At 40.7% G+C, this 19,460-nt stretch overlaps 2 protein-coding genes across 7 annotated transcripts in view; one reads left to right on the plus strand and one right to left on the minus strand.

Annotated features, from left to right (window-relative positions):
* Window positions 1-9,267, minus strand: part of fastkd1 (FAST kinase domains 1) — a 76,942-nt gene extending 67,675 nt beyond the window's left edge. Inside the window, exons 1-2 of one of the 3 annotated variants that reach the window (XM_063052188.1) lie at window positions 9,074-9,107; window positions 6,828-6,976 (exon numbers count right to left, since the gene is read on the minus strand). The gene's annotated coding sequence lies outside the window, so the exon portion shown is untranslated. Of the gene's footprint in view, window positions 1-6,827; window positions 6,977-8,410; window positions 9,054-9,073 lie in introns of those variants that run through there. The other 2 variants (XM_063052187.1, XM_063052189.1) reach the window with 2 other exon arrangements.
* Window positions 9,268-9,327: 60 nt separating this feature from the next.
* The window catches only part of ppig (peptidylprolyl isomerase G (cyclophilin G)), a 58,167-nt gene continuing 48,034 nt past the window's right edge, over window positions 9,328-19,460 (plus strand). Inside the window, exons 1-2 of one of the 4 annotated variants that reach the window (XM_063052194.1) lie at window positions 9,338-9,407; window positions 13,832-13,896. The gene's annotated coding sequence lies outside the window, so the exon portion shown is untranslated. Of the gene's footprint in view, window positions 9,508-13,831; window positions 13,897-19,460 lie in introns of all 4 variants that reach the window. The other 3 variants (XM_063052193.1, XM_063052191.1, XM_063052192.1) reach the window with 3 other exon arrangements.

Below are 19,460 nucleotides of genomic sequence, written 5' to 3' on the forward strand. Positions count from 1 at the left end.
ATTCTCCACCTCTGCCATCTCCAAAGGGATCCTACCACAAAATATCTTTATCTCGCCCCCTCTCACCACAAGGATCACTTCTTCAATGATTTCCTTGTCCATTCACCCCTTCCAACTGATCACCCTCCCAGCACTTATCCCTGCAAGGAGCCAAAGTGCTACACCTGCCTGTTTTCCTCCTCCCCCACCTCCATTATGGGCCCCAAACAATCCTTCCAGTTGATGCAACACTTCACCTCTGAATCTGCTGGGGCCATCTATTGTGTCCGGTGCTCCTGATGCAGCTTCCTCTACATTAGAGAGACCCATCATAAGTTAGAGGACAGCTTGGTCAAGCATGTCTGCTCAATCTGCCAAGAGCAGAACATCCTGGTGGCCAACATTTTAATTCCAATTCCCATTCGACATGCCAGTTCATGGCCTCCTCTTTGTGCCACGATAAGGCCATTCTCTGGGTGGAGGAGCAACATCTGGTTCCAATCTGATGGCATGGAATGTCAATTTCTCTTTCCAGTAAAAAGCTGTTTTCCTCCCCATCCCCTCTTCTATTCTGCACACTGACCACTAACCTTCTCACCACTCCCTGGGTCCCCTTCTGCCTCCCTTTCTCCTATGGTGCACTCTACTCGTCTATCAGATTGTTTCCTCTCTAGCATTTTGCCTTTCCCACACACCCGGCTTCACCTATTCTCCTTCCCCTCCCCCTACCTTTTCATTCTGGCATCTTCCCCCTTCCTTTCCAGTCCTAAAGAAGGGTCTCAGCCAGAAATGTTGATTGTTTATTCATTTCCATAGATGCTGTCTGACCTGCTGAGTTCCTCCACCATTTTGTGTGTGTCTCTTTGGATTTTCAGCATCTGCAGAATTTCTTGAGTTTATGATTTGCTTCATCTTCAGCCACAGATGAAGATGACTATAGGTTGGTTAATATTATACCATTACTTAGGAGCTGCAAAGACAAGCCAGGGAACCACAGGCTGGTGAATCTGACGTCGGTAATGGGTAAATTACGAGAGTAAATTCTGAGGGACAGGATGTTTCAACTTGGATAAGCAAGGTCTAATCCCAGATAGTTGGTACAACTTTGTGGGAAATTGTACCCAACAAATCTCTTAAGGGTTTTTTTCCAAAGAGGTAACCAAGAGGATAGATGTCAATAGAAACATGGACAAAAGGCAAAGATAGAAGCTCAAAAATGATTTTGTCTGCTTCTAAAATGGTCAAAAATATTGGTGTAGCCCACTTTATAGATTTTAATAAATTTCTCCTGGCAAGAGAATAGCCTGTTCAAGGAAAAAAATCTTGAAAATAAAAATATTTAAATTAACAACAGAGACACACACCAAGTATAAAGGAGATATAAAATTCCTGCACATGGAGAAAGAGCAAAAGATCAGCAAGTTATTTTAAAAACAGACTACAGAATCAAATTATCTAGGAATTGAACTTGCTGTAGAATAGGTTTTTGTATGACCCAGCAGATCAAGTGAGAGTTACCTTTGACTTAGTATTTAGAATAAATACATACATTGAAATGATAAGACAATATATATTCCGCATGCTCATCCTGCTACGAATTCATAAATCAAAATTTCAAGAAAAAATATTTCCTACATTTGTGTTAGCAGATTTTAAATGAATGAAATGCCTGGCATATTGTAAAAGTATCAGGCATGATGATGAGGAAGACAAGCAGGTAATTAAGCAGTGTCAAACTACAATTGAAAATAGGGCACACAAGGATGGATGGATATTGTTGGGGGATTGTGGTAGGCTGCAGGCAGAAAAGATGCTGGATCCGATCTTGTTGGAAACACTCTACACTTCAGAGCTGGAAAAGTGTTTTTTTTTTAAATGTTAATTTTAGGATCTGTTTCTCTTTTTTGCAGATGCTACTTGATCTGCTGAGCACTTCCAGCATTTTTGTTTTTATAACAGTGGTGGAGTTACAGTGAGAATGAATGTGATCAAACAGGTGAGAAAATCATGGTCACTCCTGCAATTGGACAAAAATATTCTGTGAATCAGTCACCCAATCTGCATTTCTAGTGTGGAGGAGAGCATGTAATGAGTACTGAATGCAGTATACTAAATTGGGACTGCTGCTTCACAAGTAGGAACATCTGGGTCCCAGTATGGTCAAAAGAGAAGAGATAAAAGGGCAGGTGCTGCATTTCACACGGCTGCATGGGGTGGGGAGCGTGCCCAGGGGTATTGGTTGACGGAGATGTCAGAATGTAGCTAGGAGTCAAAGAGGGACTGTCCCTTTGAAATTGAAATGTAAAGAAAGAGTTGCCTGGTGGTAGAATCCTCTTGGAAATGATGGAAATCCTCCACTGAATACAGTGGCTGGTGGGGTGAAACCTATCCTATTGCTGATTAGGAATAGAGAGATGAAAGAAGAAAGGGATACAGTTGATACAGTCAGTACCTATCAACAATGGTAGAGGGAAAACCATGGTTAAGGGAAAAGGAGGACATCTTAACATCTTAAGGGCACAAGCATGAATAGTCTCATCATGTAGTGGATACTTTGGAGATGGAGAAACTAGGAGTGGAATGGAATGCTTAACACTAGAAGGTAGGAGCCCATGGTCTTATGAAAAATATTGGCAGCTAGCCTAAACCTTGAGACAGAGATAAAGTGGTTCAGTAAAGGGATGTGAATTTTTACAACAATCTAGCAATTTCATGCTGGTATTTTCTTCACAGACACACAAGACTGCAGATGCTGGAAATCCAGAGCAACACACTGAAAACGCTGGAGGAACTCAGCAGGTCAGGCAGCATCTATGGAAATGAAGACACAGTTGATGTTTCAGACAAGGACCCTTCATCAAGAAAGATTTTCTTCACAGATCCATTTTTATTACTTTCATTAAATTTTGTTAACATAGCAGTTTTTGCATACGTGTGTCTGGATCAATGATCCTAAACTGACTATTAATCCAACAATTTAACCACTATACCATAGAATCCCATTTTGTAAGGCTTAAGGGATAATGAATAGAGATAATGAATAGATATATAAAAGCAAGGATAAGAATTTTAATGAAGTGCTATCAGAGTGGGAGCTAACAAATAAAAGCAAGTCATCAGAACTGGATAAGTGTTGGAATAAGCCCAAGATTTTTGAAGAAAGTCATGATTATTATGATGGGGATTTCCTTCTCTATAGCATTGGAATGGTCAGGTCCAATTATAATAGAAATATACACAAGCTTGAAACAGTAAATACAAACATGTGAAATAGAAATAGGAGTAGGTCACTTGGCCCTTCATACCTACTCTATCACTCCTCCTTATAAATGTCCAAAGACTGCTCGTACAATTTCAATCTTAAATAGACAATCCCTTGGTAATGGACCAACTTTAATGCTGGAGGGCTTGTTTCATGAAGACAAAACTATGACTGCAAAGGGTCTCATTTGGTTTCAAAGAATTTCCAAGGAAAGTGGTGGAACTGGTGATGAGGAAATTGAGTTTATCACATCACTTTTGGTCTTAACATTTTTGGCAGGAAATTTCTATTCATCCTATACAGATTGTCTTGAAAGTTTGTGAAGGGATCAAAAGGTGGTAGTGAGGTAGATAGGCGCATCGACCTCAACATACATGTGGAATGTCACAAAATGAATTTGTATAGCACTCCCCCTAATTACTGACTACTCTACTCGGGGAGGCAAATCTTTCCCATTCATCCTGACTAAAATTCCATAATTGTATACATCTCAGCTGAATATTCCTTCCATGTGCCAAAGTAAAGAAGCCCAAGTTAATCAGTCCCTTCTCATAAATCTTGTCTGCCTTTCTCTAGCACTGTCACTTTTCGAAGTAAATTTATTATCTAAGTACATACAAGTCACCATATACCACCCTGAGATTTATTTTCTTGCAGGCATACTCAGTAAATCAAAGAGCCATAATAGAATCAAGGTGCAAAAGTCAAACTGTGCAATTATAAAAAAGAGAAAAAAAAATTAAAAATAAATATCGCAAACATTAGATTAATAGTTCCTAAATGAGTCCATAGGATGTGGGTACAGATTCTCCCGTTCTCCTGTTGAGCAATGATCAGAACTAAGCACGACAGCAGAGATAAGTTGAAGCAAATGGGCTGTAAAAAAATCAAAGTTTGAAGTAAATTTATTATCAAACTACATATATATCACCATATACAAACTGAGATTCATTTTCCTGTGGACATACTCAATAGATCCATAATAAAATAACAACCATAATAGAATCAAGGAAAGACTGCACCAACTCGGGCTTTTAACCAGTGTGCAAAAGACAGCAAACTGTGCAAATACAAAAGGAAAATAATAATAAAAGTAAAATATTGAGAACATGAGATGAAGAGTCCTTGAAAGTAAGTCCATAGGTTGTGGGAGCATTTCAATGATGGAGCAAGTGAAGTTGACTGAAGTTATCCCCTTTGGTTCTAGAGCCTGATGGTTCGTGTGAGAAGAGAGCATGTTCAGGGTGGTTGGTGTCCTTGATGATGGATGCTGCTTTCCTGCGACCACTCTTCATGTAGATGTACTCAATGGTGGTGAGGGCTTTATCCGTGATGGACTGGGCCACATCCACTACTTTTTGTAGGATTTTCTGTTCAAGGGCATTGGCGTTTTCATACCAGGCTATTATGCAGCCAGTCAATATACTCTCCACTACACATCTATAGAGGTTTGACAAAGCTTTAGATGTCATGCCAAATCTTTGCAAACTCTTAAGTAGAGGCACTGTCGTGCTTTCGTCATAATTGCACTTATGAGCTGGGTCCAGGACAGAAACTCTAAAATAATAACACGGAGAAATTTGAAGTTGCTGACCCTCTCCACTCCTGATCCTCCGATAAGAACTGGCTCATTGACTCCCTTTGAAGTCAATAATCAGCTCAAACATGAGGAAATCTGCAGATGCTGGAAATTCGTCCTGACGAAGAGTCTCGGCCCGAAACGTTGACTGTAGCTCTTCCTATAGATGCTGCCTGGCCTGCTGCGTTCACCAGCACTTTTTGTGTGTGTTCAATAATCAGCTCCTTGGTCTTGCTGACATCGAGTAACAGACTGTTTTTGTGGCATCATTCAGCCAGATTTTCCATCCCCCTCCTTTATTATCATTTGTCACCACATTTAATTTGACCTATCTCAGCAAACTTGAATATGGCATTGAAGCTGTGCTTAGCTACATAGTTATAAATATAAAGCAAGTAGAGCAGAGGGTTAAGCACACAGCCTTGTGGTGCACCTGTGATAACAGAGATTGTGGAGGAGATGTTGTTGCCAATCTGAACTGACTAGTGTCTGCAAGTGAGGAAATTAAGGATCCAATTGCACAAGGAGGTATTGAGGCCAAGATCTTCAAGCTTATTGATTAGTTTTGAGGGGATGATGGTATTGAATGCCAAGCTGTAGTCAATAAAGAGAATCCTGATCTTTGCTGTCCTAATGTACCAGCATTGAGTAAAGAGCCAAGGAAATGGCATATGCTGTGGACCTGTTGCTCCAGTAGGCAAATTGAGGCAGATCCAAGTCAATCTCAGTCAGGAGTTGATGTTTCATCACCAACCTCTCAAAGCACTTCATTGCAGTGCATGTAAGTGCTATAGGCCGATAGTCATGGAGGCAGGTTACCACATTCTTCTAAGACACTTGTATGACTGAAGCCTGCTAGAAGCAGGTACCTCAGACTGCCAAAGTGAGAGATTAAAGATCTAAGTGAACACTCCAGCCAGTTGATCAGCAAAAGTCTTTAGCACTTGGCCTGCTATCCCATCTGGGCCGAGTGCTTTTTGTGGGTTCACCCTCCTTAAGGCTGCTCGCATGTCGACCTTAGAGACTGTAATCACAGGATCAGTGAGGGCTGTGATGGTTCCTTCATATTTTGATGGTCAAAGTGATCATAGAAGGCATTGAGCTTATCTGGTAGAGAAGCCCTGTTGTCACCTCAGTCGCTTGATTTAACTTTAATAAGAGGTGACTCTTGAGCACCCATCATTGATTCAAGTTTAGTCCCGAATTCCACTTCACCCGTGATATGGCTGTTCAGAAATCATACCTGGACCTCTTGCAACTTCCTTGGTCACCAGACTTGAATGCCTCTGATCTGGCCCTCAACAGATTGCTGATCTCATGATTGATCCAGGGGTTCTAGTTGGGGAAGACCCTGAATGACTTTATGGAGACACACTAGTCTACAACTGTTCTAATAAAGTCCATGACAACCACGGTCTATACATTCGGATCCATAGACGAGTCCTTGTAGACAGCCCAGGCCACTGACTCGAAGCAATCCCACAGCCACTCCTCTGTCTCCTGCGACCACCTAATGTTGTCCTAATCCCTGGAGCTTTGCTCTTTAGCCTCTGTCTGTATGCAAGTAAGACAAGACAGCCAAGTGATCAGATTTCCTAAAATGCAGTCTGGGCATAGAACAGTAGGCATTCCTTATCTTAGTTGTCACGTGATCGGCAACAATAAATATATCCAGTCAGGATTTATAAACAAACAAACTTTTAATAAACCCTGATAAACAGAAAACCTTAACTAGAAGTAAACGGCTATGCGGCCATTCAGTAAACCGCTACTCAGTACTAGATCTTAAAGTGATAATGCGAAATCAGTTCTTAAAGCAATAAATTCAAACACAGTTCTTCGAATGGTAAATTTTAAAGTCCAAGAGATTTATATAGTCAATTAGGAGAGACTTTCATGAAGTAACAAATTCCTCAAAGACCTGACATCACTGCCACTCCCAGTCGGATCCTGCCTTGTCCACAGGATTCATGACGATGGAAATAAAATGGTTTTAAAGGCACTGACCTTCCTCTGTAGAATAGATCCTGCACAGCCTTTTCTACTTCCTTTTAAGCAGAGGCTAGCTCATGCAGATCACGAATTCAATAATGGTCGATCCTTTCCAAACCCGTCGAACATCTCCTTCAGGGTCCCGTCTTCACTCTCCAATGTTACTGAAAAGATACATTAACAAACCAAGCAGCGATTGTCAAACTGCCGGTTCAGACTTCTGTACCTCACATTAGAACGTAAAACTCCGTTTAAGATCAAAACTGCGTCATAATGCAAACACGCAGCAGAGCGGAGTATCTCATTGACGTTCTAACTGGAAAACTAACTGCGTCACCAGGGGTCTTCCCTTTTATACCCGTGGTGAACATGTCATCATGTGACCTCACATCAGCAGGAAAATTACATCAGGTGACCTCCAAAAGACCATTACATCATTCTCACAAGAAAGTCACAAGATCTCCTTGAGGTATGTAACATAGTGTAACAGTGGTTTAGTGCATTGGGACCACTGGTGCTACAGGTAATATGCTGATTGTATTGGGCAGGGTTTTCTTCAAAAAAGCCTGGTTAACGTCCCCAATACTGATTTGAAACATGTTGGGATGGACCGCTTCTTGTTTGGAAATGGCATCATGCAGTATCTCAAGCGCTTGATTATAGTCGGCCACTGGTGGTATGTAAATTGTGGTCAGGATTATAGAGAATCCCAAGATAAATAGAATGGACAACATTTGACCAGGTGTTCAAGGTAGGGGAACACAAGTTTGACAAAACCATCACACTGAAGCACCACCAAGAGTTTATCATGAAAACACACCTCCACCTTTTTTGCCTTTTCTGAATCAGTAGTTTGGTCCATTGTGTAAATCGAGAAGAATTCCAGTCTGATCGCTATATCTGGTGTGCTGGAAGTAAGCCATGCCTCATTCAAACATGGAACTCAACAATCTCTCATTTCCTTCCAATACCGCAATTTTGTCCTCCAGCGACTGCACATTTGCTAAAAAGATGCTAGGTTGAACATCTCATCCCTCTGCATTTCAGCCTGGCTTGGAATCCCACCTCCTGTCTCGCTTCTGGCCATAGCAATAAAGTTTCATCTGCTTAAATGCATCATACCTGCTTGCTAGATTTAAGTCCGCCTAGACCTTCATAAGATCTTGAAAGCTGTAGATAATTAAATTGATTTAAAAGCACATTGCTTAAAGGGAAATTACATACTGCAGGTTGTAGTGAGGTTAATTCAAAATAGGTATATTTTGAAGTATTGTACATAACCTGCAGAAAATCACCGTGGCTCACTGGCACCTATAAATCCTGAGACTGTCCTCTTAAATTAAATTAAGGGGTCAGGTCAAAAGGGCAGATTTAAACCAGTAAAGAGTAATTTGACATTGGTAGCTGATTATGCAAAATAACCAAAAACATGAAAATGTGAATTCCCATGAAAAGAAATTAACCTTCCATGCATTTCTGTATGAATTCATATAGATGTTATGTTACATTCATAAAATTTAAGATGACTTCCCCCTTAGAACGTACATCTAAAAAGAAAGTAAATCTGTAGTTGACTGTGTCTCCCATTATAAACATACAATGGTTTCCAATGGCGAGGCCGACTCAACTTAGTTTCTTTAATCACAATCGCAGTGTAAACTTATACTTCAAAATTCCAATGTACTCTCGGACGCGGACAGCCTGTGCAAATGGGCCAAACAGTGAAAATAGTCTGTGATGAGAGTTCATTGAAACCTGGGCTCAACACAGCTTGGAGTGCTGAGGCCGAGCAGAAATGATGGCAGTGGGCCCCGGCTACACCGAGAATTGACAGGCGGTAGCAGCACGGTCGCGGCCTTTCTTTCGGTTCTCTTTGGGTTTCGGCCTCCAACTGCGCGCTGCCTGCGCCTGCGACGGATCGAGCGGTCCCAGTCTCCTCCTCCTTGCGGGCCTCCATTGCTGTGGGCAAATGGCGGTGGCAGTCGTCAGCAGCAGGCGGAGGCCGGGCCAATGCCGTGACCCCCGCCAGCGAGACCGGCCGAGGCACTCAGGCTCTGAGCCCAAGCCACCAGCGATGCCCGCAGCGCCATCTTGAGAGCTCGAGAAGGAGCGCGTCAACGGGCGAACGAGGCCTGTTCGTTCGAGCTTCCACCCCACCTTCCCCTTGCACGCCCTGATTTAACTCTAAATATTCAACCATTACACCTCGCACAATCTCCTCCACTTCCCGTTACATTAAAAGCAAGCTACGCATCATTCACCTGAAAGTTGCAGAGATAATTAGTTAGGCCACAATCCGGGGTCTCGAGTAGTAACCATAACCCCGTACGACGCTTGCGCATCAGGCAAGATCCAACAACACGCCGCTTCCGCGCAACCGAACATGATCTCAATGAGGCAGAGAGGCAGATTGATAGACGTCAAGAATGACCAATTGTAGTGCATCTTGAGTGTGTGAAGGGGCGGGGTAATCTGCTTGTGCGAATCAGAGCTGCAGGCGCGGGACTGAATGAATCAGGTGTGGTTGTAGCAGTCGGATTTTGCTGAATGAGGACAACGTTGATACAAATCGAGGCCGAAGCGAGACCCAAACAGGTGAAAGAACCGAATTGGAGTTTAGGATTGTGGCCCAGAGGGTCCCTTGTAGCGTTCTCTGGTTTACCGAGACGTGGGGTGGACGCTAATTGGGCGAAATGTGAGTGTTTTGCTTCTTTCAAGACACCTGAGATGTCGGATCTTGACTGGTGTTTTCTTGCTGTCTGCATTTGCTTAAAATCTTTCACAATTCAAGGGGAAATATCTATTATTTATGGGGTGGAGGTGGAACAAACAATTTAGAGATTGTAAATGGCTTGGCCCATGAGCATGTTTAATTTCGTTTCATTTTCAAACTTCGAGTGATGAACGGCTGGAACTGATCTACAGTCTCTCCAAGATATTTCAGTCCCATACAACTCGGACTTCGGCTTGGATGCATACTGGCTCAAAAGATAATGCCGGCCAGTTCATTGCAGTATAGTCAACGTTGTTGGCATTTTTTTTTAAATCGGTGCTGTTGGGGTAGTAAACATTGCTACCATCATTGGTGATATCCATCCAGATCAGATCGCATACGTTAAATACATGACACTTCCTTCTGTTGTTACATTTGATATTCAAATAAGAAAGTTGCTCAAATTTAGGCTTGATATAGAAGATTGAAATGTTCCATCTATAAGTATAAAGGCTGAGTTTCATTTCAAGTCCTTAGAATTAAACGAAGATGTCCCCCCCCCCAAGAAGTTCTGTATGAGAGTTTTACTTTTGAAAGATCTAAAATTGTGAGGAATCCTCAAGCGTTTCAACAACAAACACTTATGTTTTAATGCAAGCTACAAAGGGTGATATTAAGACATCAACTGAAGAAATGGTTAGAGAATTCAAAGCGATGAGGGTGACAACACAGAATTTGAAGAGAATTCCTGAATTCAGAATTTAAAAGTTCAAGGTTCAAAGTCAATTTATTATCAAAGTACATATATGATACTCTATATTTCCTTGAGATTCATTTTCTTGCAGGCATTTACAGGAGTAAAGAAATTCAGTAGAATGAAGACATTCATTCTATAAATTCTATAAATATAGAATTAAATTCTATAATTCTATAATTCAGTAGAATGAAGACAAACTGCAAATAAATAGGAGAACACGAGTTGTAAGTGTTTGAAAGTGAATCCATAGGCTGTAGAGTTCAGAGTTGAAGTGAGTGAAGTTATTCTTGTTGGTTTAGGAGCCTAATGCTTGTAAGGTAATCATTGTTTCTGAACCTGTTGTGTACCCAAGGCTTCTGTATCTTCTACCCGATGGTAGTAGAGAGAAGATAGTGTTGCCTGGATGGTGGAGGTGTTTTATGATAGATGCTGCTTTCTTGTGGCAGCTGTCCATGTAAATGTACCCTGGTCAGCAGGGCTTTGCCTGCGATGGACTGGGTTGTATCCACCACTTTCTGTGGCCTTTTCCATTCCTGGGCATTGGTGTCTCCATACCAGGCCATGATACAACCAGTAAGGATACTGTCCACTGTGCATCAATAGAAGTTTGTCTAAGTTTCGGTGAAATACTGAGTCTATGCAAACTCCTAAGAAAGTAGAGGTGCTGTTGTGTCTTTGTGATGATACTGGTGTGCTGGTCCCAGAATAGGTCTTATGAGATGCTAACACAAGAAATTTAAAGCTACGGACCCTGTCCTCCTCCACTCCCATAATGAAGGCTAGCTCATGGCTTCTTCTGCCTGTAATTGATGATGAGCTCTTTGGTTTTGCTGACATTGAAAGAGAGGAAGTTGTGGCTCTACTCAACCAGATTTTCAATCTCCAGCCTATATGCTGTTTGGTCACCACCTCTGATTCGGCGAACAGTAGTGTCATCAGCAAACTGAGGTATGGCATTGGAGCTGTATTTAGCCACACTTAGCAACTGAAGGCATAGATGCGAGTGATGGAGCAATTCAGGGATGTGCATAAGACCAGAATTGGAAGAGCATCGTGAGTCTTCGCGCTGGAATAAAAGATGGCTATAAATTGAAACTATTTGTAAACAATGATTTTTGCTTTTAAAGATAAATCTACTACAGTGAGCTGGAAGCTGATGTAGGTCATGGATAAAAGCTGAGGTAGGCTTTGGAAGGGGCAATGAAGATGGTAGGATTAGGAGATGCTGATAGTTCAGTTGGAAGCTCACTTCTACAAATATTATATAATGTTATGATGTTGAAGTATCTGGTTTAGTCTCTGCTGTTTGCCAGGAAAGAAGAGTTCTCTTACACCACACTGAACATACAAGTACAAAAGTAAACTGCTGAAAAAGCTCAAGGGGTGGGAGGCATTTAAGAATTGATGATGTTTCAAGTCAAGATGCATTTGGGGTTGACATGAAATGTAACAGATGTTACTCAACATGAGTTCCTCCAGCAGATTTTTTTGGTTCCAGTTTCCAGCATCTGCACTTTCTTGTGTTTCCTTTATGTGAAAGTGATGCCATCTTCATTTCTCAGGAACGTTTTTTAAATTTTAGATTATGCCTCATCCTTAACACTACAAGTTGTCAAAATAATCTCTCTCCATGCTCTCAGCTCTCCACATTTATCTTCAAATCATTGGTCAAGTCATCTCTTTAAATAGTGAGGAACACATCACAATATGTACTCTCTTTGTGAGGGCTGAGGTATGTGCTCACCCTCTGAGGGCAGTGTATCTGTTTTCAGCTCAGTATCCAATCTGTTTACAGTTCTCCAGGAATGGCCTAAAATAGGACAAAATAGTTGTATCATAACTTTTACCCTTGATTTCTGTATATTTGGCCCAGAATTACATCCACCATTTTGATTTTTTTCCCTCCACCTGCCAATGATCTGTGTATATAAATCATTAGGTCCTTATTAAATGTCCACTGTTACAGCTTTTTGGCATTTTTAGAAAATTTTTTTGTGTCACAATAGTTTACTTTGTAATTGGCTATTTTGAAATCCATTTATCTTTTATATTTTCACTTATTTACTTATTTATTGAGATACTGTATGGAATAGCCCCTTCTGGCCCTTTGAGCCATGCCGCTAGCAATCCCCAATGTAATCCTAGCCTAATCACAGAATAGTTTACAATGACCAATTAACCTACCAACTGGTACGTCTTTTGGAGTGTGGGAGGGAACCAGAGCACCTGGAGGAAACGCACACATTCACAAGGAAAACGTACAAACTCCTTACAGGTAGTGCAAGAGTTGAACTGGCGTCACCTATACTGTAAAGCGTTGTGCAGACCAGTACATTACCATGCTGATCTAGTAATGAAGTACTGCATGTTTAAAATTTTGTTTCCATCTACAATGTTTACAATCTTTGTCCTCGGAAAACCTGGATATATGACTTTCTATCACATCAAAATAAATAGGGCGGTTAATAAATAGGGAATGTTGGAATACACAACAAAGATTTTTGCTGCACATCTGCATCACAAAGATATACAAGTTGGTAGGTTAATTGGCACTTCAGATGTATGGAAAATGGTAGAATGTGGGAAGTTGGAGGGGAATTGATGGGAAAATGGGGAGAGTAAACGAGATTAGAGTAGGTTTAGTGTTATTGGGTACTTGATGGTCAGTGAGGCAATGGCAGGTCAAGGGCCTACTTCCATGCTAAATTACTCAATCATTCTACAATTTCCTGTCTCTTTTTTTCCCTTGCATTTTTCAGATGATTTTCTACCCTGATTAATAATTTTCCTACAATCTCACAAGTAATTTAAAATTTAGCTATTGGATTCTTAAAATCAAAATGTTTTAACAAAAGACTATCCTTCTGGCCTTTTCAATGACCTCTTGCATTTTTCCCCCAGTCCTTGTTATAATGCCAAATACTGGGAGAGAGTGAACTAATGTATATAAATAAATTATTTACATTTGGTAATGGAAGTAACATTATGTAAACACTAAGTATTAAGGACTGGCCCAGTAGAGATCTTTGGAATAAAAACAGAAGGCTCTGGAAAAACTCAGCAGGTCAGAGTGAAGAGAAACTATTATCATTTCAGATCTGGGATTCTTTATTGTTTCTGTGCTAGCGGAACTGTTGAGTTTTTCCGGTGTTTTCCCTGTGTAATATTCCTCGTTTGCAGGATCTGATGTTTCATTTTGATTTTCAGTGATCTTTGGCACACTACTCACATAAATTTGCAATAAGCTTATTTTGACCATTAGTTTTGTGCCTTCCCACCGCAATCGTCTATCCCAAATTATCCTAATTCCAGCATTCATTAACTTTGCCTTGAATCTATTGTGTGATACAATTTTAATAGCCTTTTGGTTATTAGTGTAGTATTTTTGCTATATCGGTTATTTCTTCAAATAATGTGAGGTTAGTTCACCCTGCCTTGGCTTAGATTCTTTACATTATTCCAGATGTTTGGACATTTCTCTTATGCTTTCTAGTAGTTTACCAAAACACTGAAAGCCAGCCTATAATTTTCTAAATTTTATCTTTTAAGGTGGCATTTTTGGTACATCATGATTATCTAACATAATTGGTGCTCGCATGACTTCAAAGCTTCAGGTATAATTTGCTGATAATGTATAGACACTGTAGTGATATAAAGTGGCTTTCTCTTTGTGCCTTTAATTGCCTAATATCATTTTGTAACTTGTTAATTTCAAAATATTGAACAGCATGTTGGAAATCATTGCCTATATGTATACGTGTATACTTTATGTTTTGGATGGAATGTTTGCTATATTTGCCTATAACTCAAATTTTTTAACGTTCATAAAATAGTAAATTGCAAAGTAACAGGTGTAAGCTATAAGTAGAAGTTCATGACACTTGGGGAAGGGCAGTTAGACATTGGGTGTTTTTAAAAGAAATCTGTCATTGATTCAAATTCTTGTTGATGCTTCTGATCATCATGGATTCCCCACCAACAGTAATCTCTGCTTGATTAAAATGCTCAGTGATAAGAGTAATTAACACGTGAAAATGATACATCCCGAATATTAGCAATTTCTGTTGGAAAATTATTTAACAATACATCTACAATGAGTTGGGACTGAAAGTTCATGCTGGTTCTTAGATGTTACCTTCCAAAGTACTGATTTCCTCTGGTGGGAATTGGATCTCTAGACCATTATGTCTAGAATTTTACTGAATGATAATCAGCAGGACTGACATGCACATTCCAGAATCTGCTGTTTGAAAGTTCTATCCTTTCTAATGGAATTTTACAAAAAATAAATGCTCTTGACCAATAACTATGTGACTCACAATATCCAAGATGGGTTCTTTCTTGACTGTTGTTGGAGATTGTCACCTCCTTTAATTACATACTTCAGCATAACTTCATGAGTACAGCAATGATCTATCAATGGACATCAAAGAGGTGATGATGTGGTAAAGCTGGGTATTGACAGTGGGTGTTCTACATTATTGTGCAAAGTCTTATGCACATGTACATAGCTAGGGTGCCTAAGACTTCTGCACAGTACTGAATTTGTCAACATGGAGTGGTGAGAGAGTTCGTAAATCTGGTGTGAGCATAGGATGTTGAGAGTGATGAGGGTGGAGCACTACATGAAGGGTGTAGGGCAGGTGGCAGAGAAGGAGCGACTGGGGCAGGGGTGGTGTGGGTGCAGACACTCCCAGCGCTGAGAAACATGGCAAGGTCCAAGTAATTGGTTTATTGATCATTACAGAATGTCTCTCTAGTGCTTCTCACTCTCCTCCCCGTTCCCTTCCCTCTTCCCAACCATGATTCCCCTCCCCTGCCCCCTTCCCACGCCCAGTTCACAATAGAATCAAAATCAAAATCAGGTTTATCATCACTGACATATGTCATGAAATTTGTTTTGTTTTTGCAGCAGCACAGTGCAACACATAAAATTACAGTACTGTGCGAAGTCTGAGGCGCATATATATTAATCAGGATACCTTAGACTTTTGCACAGTACTATGTACTTAACAAAGACCAGAAGCTAAGCTCATGATGGAAAGAAAAATAGTCCAACACTTTCTGAATGTTCATAACCAGTACTGTTAACCTATAAAGAAATAGTGTTCTAAGTTGTATTCACAGGACAAAGTGTACCATTTTGATTGTACAGGATCTTTGTTCGAACTTGGTTCAGAAGAAAGAAAGTGGAGAAGGAGGTGATTAAAAGATAGCTTGAGCCAAATCTGCTTTTGAAAGTCCATGACTTACTTAGCTTGACCCCCTTTTTTTGGGTCTATCCATTATCCCTTAAATTCCCAGATATACAAAAAAAGGTTAGAATATGCACCACTTTGCTTTTCTCACGTGGTGAAATGATCCTGAGGGGTTCTGATCAATATCATTAAAATAGTTTTCAAGGACTAATTATTTCAGCTAAATGGAGACAACTAAGGTGAGAGCCTGAAGATTTGCAGTGGTTGAGTTAGTTTGTTTGAATGTTGAGAGGTCAATGAATTACAGGACAAGTGGCTGGCACATCTCACAGGAGGCGGAAACTTACACATTTTTTATCATGACTAGTTCTGATTGCCTTAGGACTTGTGGTTTCATTGGTCTTGGTAGGCAGCATCTGTCTCTATCACAGTGTTTAAGGCACGACTGTAAAAAATGTAATTTGTAATCTTTTGTGGTTCATTGTTTTTTGTATGTTTTTAACTATTCAAGTACTTTTATTAAGTAATCATTAATTCAGTTGATGTGATGCACTGCAATTTAATAGATACATTGCAAGTGTAGAAATAATTGTATGTTGATAACACCCAGTTATATTCACCATCAATGTTCCATTGTATCTGAAAGTGAGGTAGTTTGTCTGTAATTCGCCAATTAAAACATTATAAAAATCAAAGCCATTGCCTTCAGTTCCCATCACAATCTTTATTCGCTTGGTACCAGAACTATCATTCTCCTTGCCAGTTTGTCTAAGCTAAGCAGATTGTTCATAACTGTCATGTTTCATTTGATCCTGCATTGCATTTTCAGTGACAAGACCCTAGATTCTTCCCCAAGACTCCTCTACATTTTTTACTATCCTTCGTTTTTAAGATCTTTCCTCATACGTAACATTTTGGCCCATCCTTTGAATATTTTCTTTAATATATCTTTTTAGGTATTAAAACCAAATTTTTTTTGGTTGGTGGTGCTCCTATAACATGTCATTCTTTGCACCCTTAGAAGAATAATTTCTAAGGTGAAATCCGTAAGATATTCTGAAGTATTTGTCAAGGAACTGATTTTATTTGAATAGACAAAACTAAGTTGAATATCTAAAATATGTTAAGAACACAAGAAACTAGGAGTAGAAATCAGACACGTGACCTCACTGCCATGTAATGTGATAATAGCTAATGCCCTGATTAAGTTTTCTACTGCTGTGTTGTGAGGTATTTTTTATTTTAGCAGTTTTCTACAAAAGCAGTGTGTCATATTAGTAAGTGTTTTGGCTTCAGCTAAAGATAAGGAACCATGTTGTCCAACTTAGGAATGTTGTATCAGCCAGTCAGGATTGGCTTGGTATGTGTTGTAACTTTCTGCCCGGTGGGATGTGATGAAAGATTTGAGAGAGCTGGACAGAATCAGATTTCTGAAGGGCCGTGGTCTGTTTGGGGGTCTTTTGGGTGGAAAGTGCAGAGCAGGACACGGGAGATGCTGCAGAATGCTACTCAAGCGAGAGACCATGTTGTAACAAGTGCTTTGTGCAGGTGAATGATTCCAACTAGGAACGGTCAATATTCCTGAGTTAGCCAGTTTGTTCAAGGTGGTCTTCAAGGGCGTCGCAGGTGTCTGACACAAAATGTGGGTTCAGGGTGTGAGTAAAGCAATACTCATGCCTACTCCAGAAATGTGCACATTGGACTGGTTTAATTGTAATGGGCCCTTTTAGAAACATAGAAAACCTACAGCACAATACAGGCCCTTCAGCCCACAAAGCTGTGACGAACATGTCCTTGCCTGAGAAATTACCTAGGATTGCCCATAGCCCTCTATTTTTCTGAGCTCCATATACCTGTCCAGGAGTCTCTTAAAAGACTCTATCACATCTGCCTCCACCACTGTTGCCGGCAGCCCATTCCACGCACTCACCACTCTCTTACTCCTTACATCTCCTCTGTACCTACTTCCAAGCACCTTAAAACTGTGCTGTCTCGTGCTAGCCATTTCAGCCCTGGAAAAAGGCCTCTGACTACCTACAGGATCAATGCCTCTCATCATCTTATACACCTCTATTAGGTCATCTCTCATCCTCCGTCACCCAAGGAGAAAAGACCAAGTTCACTCAACCTATTCTCATAAGGTATGCTCCCCAATCCAGGCAACATCCTTGTAAATCTTCTCTGCACCCTTTCTATGCTTTCCACATCCTTCCTGTAGTGAGGCGACCAGAAATGAGCACAGTATTCCAAGTGGGGTCTGACCAGGGTCCTATACAGCTGCAACATTACCTCTCGGCTCCTAAACTCAATCCCATGATTGATGAAGACCAATGCACCGTATGCTTTCTTAACCACAGAGTCAACCTGCACAGCAGCTTTGAGTATTCTATGGATTCAGACCCCAAGATCCCTCTGATCCTCCACACTGCCAAGAGTCTTGCCATTAATACTATATTCTGTCATCATATTTGACCTACCAAAATGAACCACCTCACAATTACCTGGGTTGAACGCCATCTGCCACTTCTCAGCCCAGTTTTGCATCCTATCAGTGTCCCACTGTAACCTCTGACAGCCCTCCACACTATCCACAACGCCCCCAACCTTTGTGTCATCAGCAAATTTACTAACCCATCCCTCCACTTCCTCATCCAAGTCATTTATAAAAATCAAGAAGAGAAGGGGTCCCAGAACAGATCTCTGAGGCACACCACTGGTCATTGACCTCCATGCAGAATATGACCCGTCTACAACCACTCTTTGCCTTCTGTGGGCAATCCAGTTCTGGATCACAAAACAATGTCCTCTTGGCTCCCATGCCTCCTTACTTTCTCAATAAGCCTTGCATGGGGTACCTTGTCAAATGCCTTGCTGAAATCCACATACACTACATGAACTACTCTGCCTTCATCAATGTGTTTAGTCAGATCCTCAAAAAATTCAATCAGGCTCATTAGAACAACCTGCCTTTGACAAAGCCATGCTGACTATTCCTAATCGTATTATGCCTTTCCGACTGTTCATAAATCCTGCCTCTCAGGATCTTCTCTATCAACTTACCAACCACTGAAGTAAGATTCACAGGTCTATAATTTCCTGGGCTATCTCTGCTCCTCTTCCTGAATAAGGGAATAACATCCACAACCCTCCAATCCTTCGGAACCTCATCAAAGATCATCACCAGAAGCTCAGCAATCTCCTCCCTCGCCTCCCACAGTAGCCTGGGGTACATCTCTTCCAGTCCTGGTGACTTATCTAACTTGATGCTTTCCAAAAGTTCCAGCACATCCTCTTTCTTGATAGCTACGTGCTTCAGCTTTTCAGTCCGCTGTAAGTCCTCCCTACAATCATCAAGATCCTTTTCTGTAGTGAATACTGGAACAAAGTATTCATTATGTACCTCTGCTATCTCCTCCAGTTCCATACACACTTTTCCACTGTCACACTTGATTGGTCCTATACTCTCATGTCTTATACTCTTGCTCTTTACATACTTGTAGAATGCCTTGGTGTTTTCCTGAATCCTGTCTGTCAAGGCCTTCTCAGGGGTAAGTTTTTTACGCAGAGTGCGTGGAATGAGCTGTGGGTAATCCTAGGTAATTTCTAAGATAAGGACATGTTCGGCACAGTTTTGTGGGCTGAAGGGCCTGTATTGTGCTGTAATTTTTCTATGTTTCTGTCTCCACGCAAATATCCCCTGAACATTTGCCACATTTCTTCCATACATTTCCCTGAGAACATCTGTTACCAATTTATGCTTCCATAATTTTATTTTTCTTTTCTTTCTCTGTCAGCTGTTTGTTAAAGTTGAAATATTGGTAAATATGTTTCCTTTGTAATTTTATGTTGGTGTACAATCTGTTATTTTTCTGGTGATTGATAACTTTGCATGGGCCGGTATTTACACACCAGTCACCACAGTCGGTGTTCCTCCCTGGAACATCCCAATTTTACTGTTTGGTTGTACCCAAATCGTACCG

This window comes from Mobula hypostoma, chromosome 6 (genome assembly GCF_963921235.1).
Source record: "Mobula hypostoma chromosome 6, sMobHyp1.1, whole genome shotgun sequence".
NCBI classification, from domain to species: Eukaryota; Metazoa; Chordata; class Chondrichthyes; order Myliobatiformes; family Myliobatidae; genus Mobula; species Mobula hypostoma.